The sequence below is a fragment of the Leptonychotes weddellii genome, chromosome X (genome assembly GCF_054177405.1).
Source record: "Leptonychotes weddellii isolate Sample4059 chromosome X, ASM5417740v2, whole genome shotgun sequence".
In the NCBI taxonomy this organism is placed as follows: domain Eukaryota; kingdom Metazoa; phylum Chordata; class Mammalia; order Carnivora; family Phocidae; genus Leptonychotes; species Leptonychotes weddellii.
The window spans coordinates 10,943,620-10,957,436 of record NC_138385.1 but is presented as its reverse complement, the minus strand read 5'-3'; the positions used below and the strand labels follow the sequence as shown (position 1 = coordinate 10,957,436).

The following is a 13,817-nucleotide window of genomic DNA, read 5'->3' as shown; positions in this document are numbered from 1 at the left end:
TACAGGAAAATGATGCGGGGGAGTGTGGCAATGGGAGGTGGTATTAGAAAGATGGGCAGGAGCCAGATCAGGAAAGACCTCGGATTTTTCCCTGGGGGAAAGGGGAAACTCTAAGAGGTTTTAGGCAGCAGAGCAAGAGAATCAGATCTGCATTTTAGAAGAATCACTTTGGCTTTAGGAAAGGACTGGATTTGGACAAGAGTGGAAACAGCCAGATGAGCTAGGAGGCCGGTCCAGTAATCCAGACCAGGGTCCCAGGGATCAACGACCTGAACCAAAGGCAGACGCTTAATGGCTGAGCCACCCAGGCGCCCTTGGGGTCTCTTTTATGACACTTACGCCCTTATGCTCGCTCCGCCCTCATGACCTAATCACCTCCCAAATGTCTCACCTCCTAATACCCTCACACTGAGGGCTAGGTTTCAACATGAATTTTGAGGGACATAACCATTTAGTATACAGCAGAGGGGAAAAGGTTTCTCATGAAGGGAGAGGGTAGCACACACATGGCCATCTGGGGGAGTAATGAGTTGTACCATCTGTGTCTATTTAGAATCACTGATTAATTTGATTTGATTTTAACCTCTTTCACCTATTTGTGAGTCTCACAGTCCTCTTGCCTGCTGTGGTTCTCATTGCCACTTAACTGTTGATGTTTTATTACCGTCTCAAATTGAATTTAAAGATTTTATGTTTTAAAGATTTTATTTATTTTAGAGAGAGAGAGAGAACACGAGTGGGGTGAGGGGCAGAGGGAGAAGCAAACTCCCTGCTGAGCAGGGAGCCTGATGCAGGGCTTGATCCTAGGACTTCAGGATCATGACCCAAGCCAAAGGCAGACACTTAAACGGCTGAGCCTCCCAAGGCGCCCCTAAAGATTTTTTAAGTAATCTCTACATCCAACGTGGGGCTTGAACTCACAGCCCTGAGATCAAGAGTCCCATGCTCCACCGACTGAGCCAGCCAGGCACCCTCAGATTGAATTTTTTTTAATTTTTAAAATTTTTAAAGAAGATTTTATCTATTTGAGAGAGAGAATGAGAGAGAGAGAGTGCACAAGCGGGAGGGGCAGAGGGAGAAGGAGCGAGAATCCCAAGCAGACTCTGTGCACAGCCCAACACATGGCTTGATCCCAGGACCCTGAGATCATGACCTGAGCAGAAATCAAGAGTCAGATACTTATCTGATGGAGTCACCCAGGCGCCCCCCTGGTTTTTTTTTTTTTGGAGAGAAAAAATCCCCAATTTATTTTTATTTTTTTTAAATATTTTATTTATTTATTTGACAGAGAGAGAGCACAAGCAGGGGGAGAGGCAGAGGGAGAAGCAGGCTCCCCGCCAAGCAGGGAGCCCGATGCGGGGCTCGATCCCAGAATCCTGGGATCATGACCTGAGCTGAAGGCAGACGCCTAATGACTGAGCCACCCAGGCGCCCCTCCCCAGTTTTTTTTTTTAAGATTTATTTATTTATTTTAGAGAGAGCAGGAGGAGGGGCAGAGGGAGAGGGAGAAGGAGAGAAGCAGACTCTGTGCTGACTGCGGAGCCCGACACGGAGCGCAGTCCCAAGACCCGAGCTGAAATCAAGAGTCAGAGGCTTAACCGACTGAGCCACCCAGGCACCCCTCCCAAAATCCCCAGTTTCAAATGTGTTTTACCCGAGAGTCTAGGTCTTATACCTGAGTGAAAGTTACTCTTTTTGTTACGAGATTTTATTTTTTAGAGCAGGTTTAGGGTCACAGCAAATCGAGCACAGAAAGTGCAGAGTTCCCGTATAACCCTGTCTCCACCGTATCTTATTAATTTTTGTTTTATAGTTTTGTTCCGTTATTAATATTGCAGCATGGCAATTGCTGCAATCTGGATGTCCTGCTGACCCTTCCAGCCCCATGTGTCCAGGAATGGGGAATCAGTATCTTGTCCCCCTCCTTATAACCTGCTTCTCCTGGCGCGCCGGGCTGGCTCAGTTGGAAGAGCATGCGACTCTTGATCTCAAGGTCGTGAGTTTGAGCCCCATGTTGGGTGCAGAGATTACTAAAAAAAAAAAAAATTAAGAAACTTAAAAAACCTGCTTCTCCTGCATTCCCCATGTCAGCAAGGGTCATGCCATGCACCCCATTACTTGAGCGATTGGTTATTGACTGGCCCAGTCTCTCCTTTCTTATCAGACACATTCTGTCATCATGTCTTGCAGATTGCACCTCCTAAACTCATCCACCCTGGTCTGGATTACTGGACCAGGGTTAAGCCCTGGGATCGAGCCCTGTGTTGGGCTCCCTGCTCCACAGGAAGCCTGCTTCTCCCTCTCCCACTCCCCCTGCTTGTGTTCCCTCTCTCGCTGGGTCTCTCTCTGTCAAATAAATAAATAAAATCTTAAAAAAAAAGAGAGAGACCCCAGAGAGACTCCTCACCCCTTCTGCCACGTGAAGACGCAGAGAAAAGACAGCCGTGTCTGAACCAGAAAGCAGGCTCTCACCAGACACCGAATCTGCCAGCACCCTGATCTTGGACTTCCAGCCTCCACAGCTGTGAGAAATAAATACCTGTTGTTTATAAGCCAGGCTATGCTATTCTGTTACTGCAGCCCAAACGGACTGAGATAGCCTCTTATTAGTGTTAATATGGGTTCCAAATGAGAACTGCCATCTTTCTACCTGACCTTGCCCTCCCAACGCACCTCACCGTGATTAGCAGTGGGATGAAAAGCTGATGTAAGGAGGACCCAAGTCCCACCCTGGGATTATTCAAACTGGTGCTGCCGGAGGAAAACTTGGAGGGGGCAGTTCCAGAACTGCTGGCGGCCACAAGCCCTGCAGCAAGAGGAAGCTTATCTCAAAGAACACAGCTAACATGGAAAGAGAACCAGAAGTAGAGACAGAGAGCCCCAATGGGATATATATCCTACCCTATAGTATGTACATAATGTGTATTTTATTTTATGCTAAACAGGGTACATACTTCCTATAGTTATTGTAGGGCTTAAAATAAACAATGAATATAAAGGCATCTGTAAACCCTAAAAAAATAAGAGCATTTTTAAATTTTACCTTGGATTCTTGGATCTAAAAGCAAGTGGGTTTAGGTAGAAAACTTGTGGAATATCGATAAAGGCTTGCTGATGGGGAGACTCTGACAGACTTGTAAGAACTCTGGACCTATTTTTAGATTGAGAGCATAGATTCTACTTCTATCCCATTCACTTTAGGAGTGAAGCCTTTCCTTCTTCAAATAGGTAGATTCCCAGAATCATTATGATACTTACCTGTCTTGACCCAGCTTGCCTTTTCACTTTTTTTTTCTCTTAAATGAAATTGAAAGCACCCTACCTTTGCCAACACTTCAAGCAAAATTTGTTTTATTCTTTCATGGACTCTAGGTTGACCTGATCTCATCATCTTTTTCTCTCTGACTTTCCTTAACATTCATATTCTCTGGTATCACATAGGAAATCTCTAGATGCAAGGCCCTAGGGCTGACCAACTTAAAGCCTGGAATACTCCCCCACCTCCCAAATTGTCAGGGGGTACAGAGCAAAAAAGCAGGGTGAGGATACTATTAGAAACACAGAAGGCCATGTGGCAACTCTCTGCCCTAAGGTAAGGCCCTGGTCTCCAGCTTGCCATTCCTAGGAGAGCAACGCTGTCCCAGCAGCTAGGTCCAAGGACAACACAGGAAGGAACAAAGTTGAGAGGAGAGAAAAGCAGAAGCACTGCCCACAGAATCCATAGGAAAGCAAGTACAGACAGGGTTTGGGGGTATTCAGCTGCTTATAAGTCAGGGATTTTATGTTAGCTATTTTTTTTTTTAACATTTTAACATTTTATTTTTCAAAGTTATTTATTTTTATTTTACTTACTTTTAAGTTATCTCTTACACCCAACATGGGGCTCAAACTCACGACCCTGATATCAAGAGTCACACGCTCTTCTGACTGAGCCAGTCCGGCACCCCTGTTAGTTGTTTATTAAATCAGTTATTGCTTATAGGGTGCCTGGGTGGCTCAGTCAGTTAAGCATCTGCCTTCGGCTCAGGTCAAGATCTCAGACTCCTGGGATCAAGCCCTGCGTCAGGCTCCATGCTCAGTGGGGAATCTGCTTCTCCCTCTCCCTCTGTGCCCTCTCTGAAATAAATAAATAAAATCTAAAAAAATCAGTTACTGCCTATATTTGATAAAGTGGTTTATCCCAAACACTGACACCTGTAAAAAAAAAAAATCCTTCTAAAGATAATTCTACATTCTAATCAGATCATTCTTAAAACTTCCTGATTATTTTATCAGACATTCTCCTTCCTTAATTCCTTCAAAATGCTTAGTGATTTGCTTGTCACAAAAAGCCCATAAAAATTAGCATTTTTAAAGAAAATGTATTTTCAAGGATGAAAACTTCAGTTATTGCCTGTATAATTACATTTACAATGTTTTTCATTATATGATAATTTTAGAATCTTTATTTTGCTACCATGCAGATCTTCCTAGAACACATGTGCTCTGTTAGACTAATAGCTACTCTCAAATTTAATAGCCATTTGGAGCAATAAATACCTTGTAGGCAATAGCTATACAACCACCAAACAGCTGGGTAGCACTCAAACAATTCCATCTGAATGGTCAGTTATGTTTTTTTAGAAAATGAAATCACAAAGTTCAGACCCTATATATGGTTTCTATCCCTCACGCCCATCAAATCCCATGTGCAAATCAGATATACTGGATTTTTCAATCCCGGTCCCCTTTACTTATCCCAAACCTAAATAGGTACTTGCCATATTGTGCAGTTACAGCAAATCCACAACCTCACATGAATGACTACTTTTCATAGCTTTCTTTAGCAAAAAAAAAATGTATATATATGTAGCACAGGGAATATAGAAAATGAGATCGTATAGCATTGTACGGTGACAGATGGTAGCTACACTCATCAGGAGCACAGCATAACCCAAAGAAGTATCCAATCGCTATGCTATACACCCGAAACTAATGTAACACTGTGTGTCAACTAGACTCAAATACAAAATTTTTTAAAGTTTTCTTTTTTTTTTTTTTTAAGGGACGCCTGGGTGGCTCAGTCGGTGAAGCAACTGCCTTCGGCTCAGGTCATGATCCCAGGGTCCTGGGAGCGAGCCCCGCATCGGGCTCCTTGCTCAGGAGGGAGCCTGCTTCTCCCTCTGCCACTCCCCCTGCTTGTGCTCTCACTCTCTCTCTCAAATAAATAAATATATTTATTTTAAAGATTTATTTATTTATTTGAGAGAGAGAGACACAGCGAGAGAGGGAAGATGAATTTTTTCATTTTAGCTTTCCTTCCTCTGGAGAAACTCCTAATGGACAGAAAAAGTAGCAACAGGAGGAATTTGGACAAGCACAGCAAAGATGGTATAAGGATCAGGTTCAAGGTCGAGAGTCTAAACCTGAAACCTACAGCAAAAGTGACAAACATGAATGCCTACCATGTGTTAGGGGGACCACGTAAACATGTGAAGTAGGCAGGGCTTAATCAAAAGACAGCCTGAATGAGGTAGAAAATGACAACTCACACTCTCCCTAGATGATGAGAAGTAACAGGAAATGGTGGAGATTCTGGTGAACTGAAAAGCTCTGGGGCTTGGGGGAGGGAAGGCACTCACTAGTCAGTTTCAGCTAAATGTAAGACAGAAAGTGGGCTTTGCCAAGTCACTGATTTCTCAAAAGAAGCCAGAAATCCAGATTCGCGTGAAACTTCAGGATTTTTAAAGATGGTGAACAAGTTCAACGTTTGTTAAAACAAACCCAACACATGTGCTCGCTTCGGCAGCACATATACTAAAACAAACCAGACACATCCTTGTGTTTAGACACATTTGTCTAAACAAAATACATCTTTGGACTACCAGTTTGCAACCTCTGAACTAAAGTTTCGAGTATCTGAACATGGGCCAGTATCGATAATATGTACTCCTCTGTGATCACTGGCTAGGAGAATCTTGAGGGGACAGAGCACTTGAGAAATTTTAACGTGAAAGGCCATAGGGATTTAAGATCGGGTTGCATGTATTCAAGTGTGAGCATACACATAGGTATAGAGAGTGCTTTTTTTCTATATGCAGATATTTGTCTAAAAGTTTCAAGATAATCCATTTTAAAACTAGCGTTTAAATGAACAAACAGCCTACCACCTCCCATAAGGCGTATCCAATGCACCTATCTGACAGCAAAGATCACGCAAGACCATTGAGCTTTTCCATTTCAGTTTGGGGATACTGTATTTCTAAATTCTTTGGTATGCTGCTTTAAGAATCTCTAATCTGTATGGTTATATAAACATGAAAAAGCACAATTTCTATTTTTTCCACAAACTCTACATTTTAAAACTATAAATCGTTTTTGAGAACCTGTCAAAAAAGCAAAGGGATGTGGGCAAAGGTCAGCCTTATTTTGTTTTTATTTTCATAAAAAGAAGAAAAAAGACAGCATGAGAGAGGAAACAGTACTGCTTTTAAAAAGCTTCTTGCAGGCTTTTTTTTTTTTTTTTTTTTGGAGTTTCAACATGTGACTGCTTAAAGGCACCTCAGTAAAATGAATATGCTGCCCACCTTCACAGGGCTCAGAGCCATTTCTCTAGTCACTGTGCACAGCCCCTCCCCCAGCCCTCCCCCAGCCCTCCCCCAGCCCTTCCCAGCCCTCAGTAGCAGCTCTTACTGGTTCTTCAAGTTAATGGGCACAGAATTAGCTAGCTCTCACCTTTCCCACCTAGAGAAAATTTACTCCCTTCTCAAGCCTACCCTCAAATTCTCCAGTTACATGGCCCTTACAGCGGTAAGGACACCAATAACAACAAAAGGCATAAACTTGATGCATCATTTCACTACTAAAGTCTGGAAATTAACCTCATTTAAATCCTTTGTGCGGTATCTAAGAGAGGCAGTTCATACACCCTATACACACTTGTCCGTTACTCTAGTTATTTCTTTGAAAATGTTTTATACATCATGAAAGTTTGGTTCCTTTACTATAAAACAACTTCTGTTCCCACAGACTCTTTTTTTTGATCTTCAGGGCAAGGGAATGCAGTAATAATCAGAAGAACCCTTGATTGATAAGCTAGGACCCATGTCCCAGGCTTGGTACGTATACTATCCTATGCAGCGTTGGTAACACTGCAGTGAAGTAGGTAGTGTGGCCTTTCTACACATGAGCTAACTGAAGCACAGAGTGGGGCAGGGACGCATCCAACATTGCAGCTGGTGAGCGGCGGCACTTGGGCCTTTGTGAATCCTAAGGGTAAGCTCTTTCCAAGACATGTAACACTTCCCGGGACATGTACTTAACAATGCATAGACTGAACGCACACTCAGACTTGCTGCCTAGCATTTAGGAACGACTTGACCTTAACATCTACGAAATGGGACAAATGTTAACAGTCACAACAAATTGTTGGACAGAGTTTAGCATCATGGAGCCCACTAAATAGAGACTATTATAATCCAATATCAAAACAGAATATAATGTTGAGGTGTGGGCATGTGATTGACCTTGATAAGGTCCAAACTATCTCTTCAGAATACCCTGGGAGAAATCTCATGACCTCAAACTATAAGAAAAGAATTTCCAACGTCATGAACTACTTATACACTCTTCTCTCATACCCCACCCTTAAAGAGTACAGAAAGTATGAGTTACTCCACAGACCTCCAAACAACTTGCCATGTAACCTCAGGGGCAGAAGAGTCCTGGGCGATACTCCTTCCTTGAGGTTTGCCCTTCTTTTCTGTTCTCATCCCCTCCCTCTCGATGGCCACAGTCTTTGCAATTTCCACCGAGTAACCCGTTTAACCCCCTCTTTGGACTTTAAATCCACTGTCCCATCCTTTCAGGTGCTACCTATCTCAGCCTCCAAAATTGGCCCAACTCCAGAAATCCCGCAAGGTCAAACCATTGTGTCACCAGTGAGTTTCAAATTTTTCACTCTGGTCAAGCCTACCCATGTAAACAGAACAAATGTATCTTCCACTATAGTTCTGGACTTTGAACTTACTCCAATAAATTTCAGTTCAAGACATGTATTCGTAGGGGCCACTTAAAGTAATTCATTGAAGAGAAAAATGGAGGACAGAAACAAAGAAAAGTAAGAGAAACATACGCTCTTGTTTAAGGTCCAAACAAATGTCATCTTCATGGAGCCTTCCTCAGCACCTAGAAGTTCTTTCACGATAGTTATTTATGAACGTGTCCTACCTTCTCTAACTAGACTGGAACCCTTTCACCTCAGTAGCCATGCCACGGTCACCTTTGTAACCTACATTGTGTGTAGCACAGTAGTAGACTAGATAGGTCTATTCAATGAGTACTCGTGTGCTGTATTTATTTGTGTGTATATTAACATATGTTCATATAGATGTTTTCTCAGTGCCAAACCTAGATTCATCTATGCATATAAAGGAATCTAGGTTTGGCACATACACAGGCATTTCCTGTGAGTTAAAAATTTTGTTAAAAGTCTGAAACTATTTATTCCCATAGTACAAAATCACGTGTAGAGCTGAAGATACAATTTCGTCAAAAGAAAAAAGATTCCGATCCTAAACTGCAATTTTCAAAATATCATTCTGTCCTAAAAGCTTTTTCAGAAAATAAATCATTCACTCACCCAATGATGTTAACACTCATCCAACACCAATAAAACTCTCACTGGTTTAGTTCCCTTATCTTACTTTTGATTCCAAATGTCATTTTTTTCCGAACGCTGATTTTTACTTTCTTATGTTTTTGAGTGTTGTCTCGATTTTTTAAACAAGCAAGTATTATATTTTGAATCATAACATCAAAATGTTGTTTTCAGAGAAAAAGAGTGGCATTTAAAAGACGACCAGTTATTAAATTAGCAGTGTTCTTTCACATTTCCCCAAAATACATCTAAATATCACTTTAGAAACTTGCTGGGAATTTAGTATTCAAGTGAAACAATGAAGGGAAAATTTTAATTAGAAAAGTGTTTGAAACCTATCTGACAGGAGAGATTTCTAAATTCTAGTCTATAATGAAAAGCGAGTCACTTTTTTCTCTTAAAAAAAAAAGTTGTCAACAGGCTAGAATTCTGCATCTTTAAAGTTTGAATTTGGAGAACAGAGGAAATCTGAAAGATTTCAAATCATTAGACTTAAAATTTTTCACTTGAACAGTAAGTAACACCCAGGAAGGGCTGCCTTTTCAGATGCTAATGAAGTCGGCTCCAGACCTTTCCATGATATCCCACTCTACTTGACCATGGTGAAAGAAAGGATGAATCCTTTTGTTAGATATTATTTTCACTAGTGATTTAAAGCTACCCTGCCCAACAATTCAAAACTGTTCATATGGTCTTAAACAAATAACATGACTAATGAGGTTTTCTCATCAACTTGATCACATTTAGATTTTGAAATCACATTCAACCTCCTGGACTCCTTTCCATTTCCCTGTCAATATCTCAGTAATCACATCAATGCAATTCATACAAATACACATCTCCATTCTCTCTATCTGTCCTTAAAAGCCCCATTCAGCATCAGTTTGTGCTCTAACACCATGCTGCAGCATCCCTGCACTTGAACTTGGGAATACAGGCTTTCCAGGACTGCAGGCAGAGCCCTTACCGCATTCCTTCTGAACCTCATCTTGCCTCTCGGGGGAGTTGCTTCTGCCATCTCGCCTAAAAACAAGAACACTCTTCTTTTCCAACTGTCAATGCAACATTGTTGAAATATGAGCTGCTTCTGGGGTAGTATTTAAAAGCGGCAGCCAAAAATCTCTATCAAACAAAGCTACGGTAGCTGCTTCCATTACCACGGCGGCAGCACTGCAAAAACCCCACTATCCCTGATTAGTCAGCTGACAGAGCCTTCCCGGCTGCTCATTGTAATTCAGAGTTGACACATTCCCCCCAATTACTTAGCCAGATTGAGCCACATGGATTAGCTGGTGCCGGACTGCTCTAGAAGATCAGGCATGTCCTAAGAGTGGAGGAAGGAAGAAAAAAAAAAAAAAAAAAAAAAACCACGACTCTCCTCCTAGGGGCTTGCTGGGACTGGCTTTCTCCTCTGCGCAGTTTGATTTTTAAGGTGGAATGCTAAGAATCTTTGTGAAGGTAGTATTAACTGATACCTTTATTCTTGTCCTACCTGGATCAGTAACTTAAAATTCACTTCAGGATTTGGTGTTGTTTTTTTTTAATTATTAAATTCTATTCAGAGTTTAAGCCTTGTGAAAGGTCAACAATTTATGAAATTTTGATAATAATCCAGGAAGAACACACAAATTTTCTAATATGGCTAGGATTCTCTCCCAAACTGACATTTCCCCACACTGTAGAACTAAAAAAAAAAAAAAAAAAAAAAAAAAAACTTGTTTCCCAGGGCACCTGGATGGCTCAGTCTGTTGAGCAACAGTCTCTTGGTTTCAGCTCAGGTCATGTTCTCAGGGTCCTGGGACTGAGCCCCACCTGGGCTCAGGCTCAGTGCGGAGTCGGCTTGGGATGCTTTTGCTCTTCCTCTCCTTCCTCCTCAGCCCCTCCCCCAGTTCATACTTGCTCTCTCTCTCTAAAATAAATAAAAGCTCTTTAAAAAAATCTTGTTTCCCTATCATTAATTATGAAGTATAACCTAACTGCATAGTTTATTTTGGAATTTACAAATTAAGGTCTTCAAATTGAGCTGTATAATTATTTCAAAGATACTTGTTTAAAGTAATATACCAAAGATAGTTACATCTATCTATACAGTGGCAATTTTCACCAGAAATCTTTTCTGAATGTAACTTTTGCTCTTGAAATTAGCTTGCATTCATTATTTATCTTTAATGCAAACAGTGCCCAGTGGCTAGTCATGGTTGGGATGTAATTAATGTGCTCTTGAGTATGGGTATAGAAACTATACCACAAGTAGAAACATTTAACATGTTAAAAAGAAACAATGCTTAATCTATAGCCGATCACATGTCATCATCACTGGTGCCCCCAATCTTGCCTAGCACCATCAATTTGGCAGTTAAGAGAATGAAAGGACCCTGAGTGCCAAGCTCCATGCTGAATATGGTTCATACTTCCCCACTGAAAGACCATCCCTAGGGAAACAGAAAGGGGAGCTTCACCTCTCAAGAAATAAATCATTATTGCTCTGTTGACCCTCAACCAACAGAATCAAGACCAAATCTTATATTTCTCTTTTAGGAAAAAAAACAAGACTTGTTCCAAGTGGCCTATTTGATTAATAAAAATAAAACCTTAACAAGAAACTAATGCCATGTGCCAAACGGTCACTCAGTGAAATTTAATTTAATCAGGCAGATAGTTTTGGCCAAAAGAAAAAAAGCTGGGCTGCATTTAAAAAAAAAGTTTTATTATTAAGAAAGTGTTTTATTTAGTATAAAAGAATCATGAACTGAAATCTCAACAAGCCCAAGGACGGATCTTAAAAGGCCAGAGCAAGGTAAATAAATAGCTTTTACTTAACTTTGACCCATTGACAGGGCTCAACAGTATATGCTGGGCAGATTTACTCTCTCCAAAGGAATTTTACTTTTTTATAAAAAAAAAAACACTGAATGTATTTGTCTATCCACAAGTCATTTGGAAAATGATAAAAAGCAGCAGGTGGAAAGAGCACCCATTGAAGTTCATGAAAATTCAATTCTTGCTCCGCCTCTTTTTGTTCCTTAGCTATTTGACCTCGGATTTATCACAAAACCTTCCCCTAAGCGTGTATACTAATGTAGTTCTCTCATCTATGGGACAATTATAATAATACCCGCCTGCAAAGCAAAAATATATTACATGAAGTCAAGGTTTTGCTATTTTATTTTAGTAACTTGTGTGAATTTCGTGTTAACTCTTCTCTCCATTGCTTATCGTTACACACTTCTGTTAAAGAAATAAACAAAAAAACCACTTTGATTTGCTCAAGATGAAGAATAAGCGAGCTGGGTATGAAAATAATGATCTCATCCATTTTACCATGTGAGCGCCAGTATATTTCTTATGCTCATTAGCTAGGTTAGTGTAGCAAAAAGAACACTTGGCTCAGAAGTCCAACAACTTAGATTTTTGGCTTGCCTTCACAACCAAATCAGCTTCCTCTGGTGAGAGTGGCCTCCCGTGTCAGTCAGGAGACAAAGAATTTCTGATGACTGATGATGTTGGGCTCTCAAAGAAAAAAAAAACATATTGATTCCCAGCTACTCTGGTCTGATAGAGGAAGTTAGCCACACGGTACTTCTGCAGACAGCCCCAGTCTTGCCAGCTCAGTAATCTACGGGCTCCTCACCTCCCTCCTCTTCTATGAAGAATGTTAGAGAACGCCGCTATAATCCAGCTGAGCCTAACACTGTGAAAGATCATCTTGGCTGGGGGCAGGACTGCAACTCTCGTATTTTTCTCTTAGGGAAACTGTTTCCTCTATCTGGGTCTTGGGAAGCTGGGGGCTAGATTCCGAAAGGGGAGATAAGTCATATTGCAGTTGAGTCACTTCCCTACTCTATCCCAGGGGGAGAAACGTCTAGAAAGACACACATCAAAATGTTAAGAGGTGTTTATATTTATGGATGGATGAATTACTGACTACTGTTTTAAACTTTCTTCTTTATACTTTTCCATATACAGTGAGTATACAACAGAGCTATTTCCATTAAAAAAAAAAAAAAAGCTCGCATAAAAACTCACCTCGCTCTGAAAGGCATAGGGAACCATGAGTCTCTTCTCACTCATAACTTGAACCACTAACTACTCATTCTTTCCCATTAGGTTTTATTTTGGATGAGTTGTCCTCTACCAACCCTTCTTCCCACTTTCCCATCTCACCATCCCATCTTTTTTTTATTGTTTCCATCGTGTACTTTTATTGTCTTCATTGCCTAATACCAAAATATTCTGTACTCCCACAAACAGAAAGCATTATGTAAAACAAAAATAAAAAGTTACTGAAGAATGCGTTGGTGCTTACTGAGATTTTCTGGAGAGAAATTTTGAGAGAAGACCATGTATCCAATCTTCGATCAAGAATAATAGTAAACCGGGAGTCAGATCCATTTTGCCTGCAAGATAAGAGGAAATAATGTCTTTCTTAGTAACTACCCAAATTTGCTAGGTTGTGTCCTTAATTCTGACTATTTCATTTACATTTGATGTCTTAACTGAAGATAAATTTGGATTGGGAAAGCTATCACAAAGTGCTATGCTGGAAAACCAATTTAATTCCATGTTCTACTACTCAATATTTAAAATTTCTTTTTTGGCACTAACATCATTCTTTTAAATAGTCAAGTGATAGGATAATGCCGATAGGTCACTAAAATGAATTTGACATACTGCAATCTTGGGTATAAGACAACCTTATAGACAGCTGTCCTTTATGATATCAGATTTAACTTTTCATGGCAATCCATCAAGAACTAATGATCCATCCATTCATTTATTCACTCAGAAAAACACTATTAAATACAAGTTTCTATCTCGTCTGTGCCTTAAGAAGGCAGTTTAATGAATAATAAAACTTTTATTTGCCCTAAAAAGACCTAAAAGACTTTCAAGCTTTAAGGGATACACTACAAATTCAGTTTTCTGTGATATGACTTTTGTTCATGAAACTCTGTATTTTTACCATTGTAGGTTTATGGCCTCTTAGTCTTCAGGGTTAATAAATGGAAAATGTTTCCTTTAAAAATTTTTGTTTTCAACCTGGGGGCGGCCTGGGTGGCTCAGTCGGTTAAGCATCTGCCTTTGGCTCAGGTCATGATCTTGGGGTCCTGGGATCAAGCCCCGTGTCAGGCTCCTTGCTCAGCAGGGAGCCTGCTTCTCCCTCTGCCTCTGCCCCTCC

General features: G+C 40.7%; 1 protein-coding gene across 1 annotated transcript in view; it reads right to left on the bottom strand.

Annotated features, from left to right (window-relative positions):
* The window catches only part of MCF2 (MCF.2 cell line derived transforming sequence), a 58,686-nt gene extending 48,237 nt beyond the window's left edge, over window positions 1-10,449 (bottom strand). Inside the window, exon 1 of the mRNA XM_081808181.1 lies at window positions 10,370-10,449. The gene's annotated coding sequence lies outside the window, so the exon portion shown is untranslated. The remainder of the gene's footprint in view (window positions 1-10,369) is intronic.
* Between the last annotated feature and the right edge of the window lie 3,368 nt (window positions 10,450-13,817).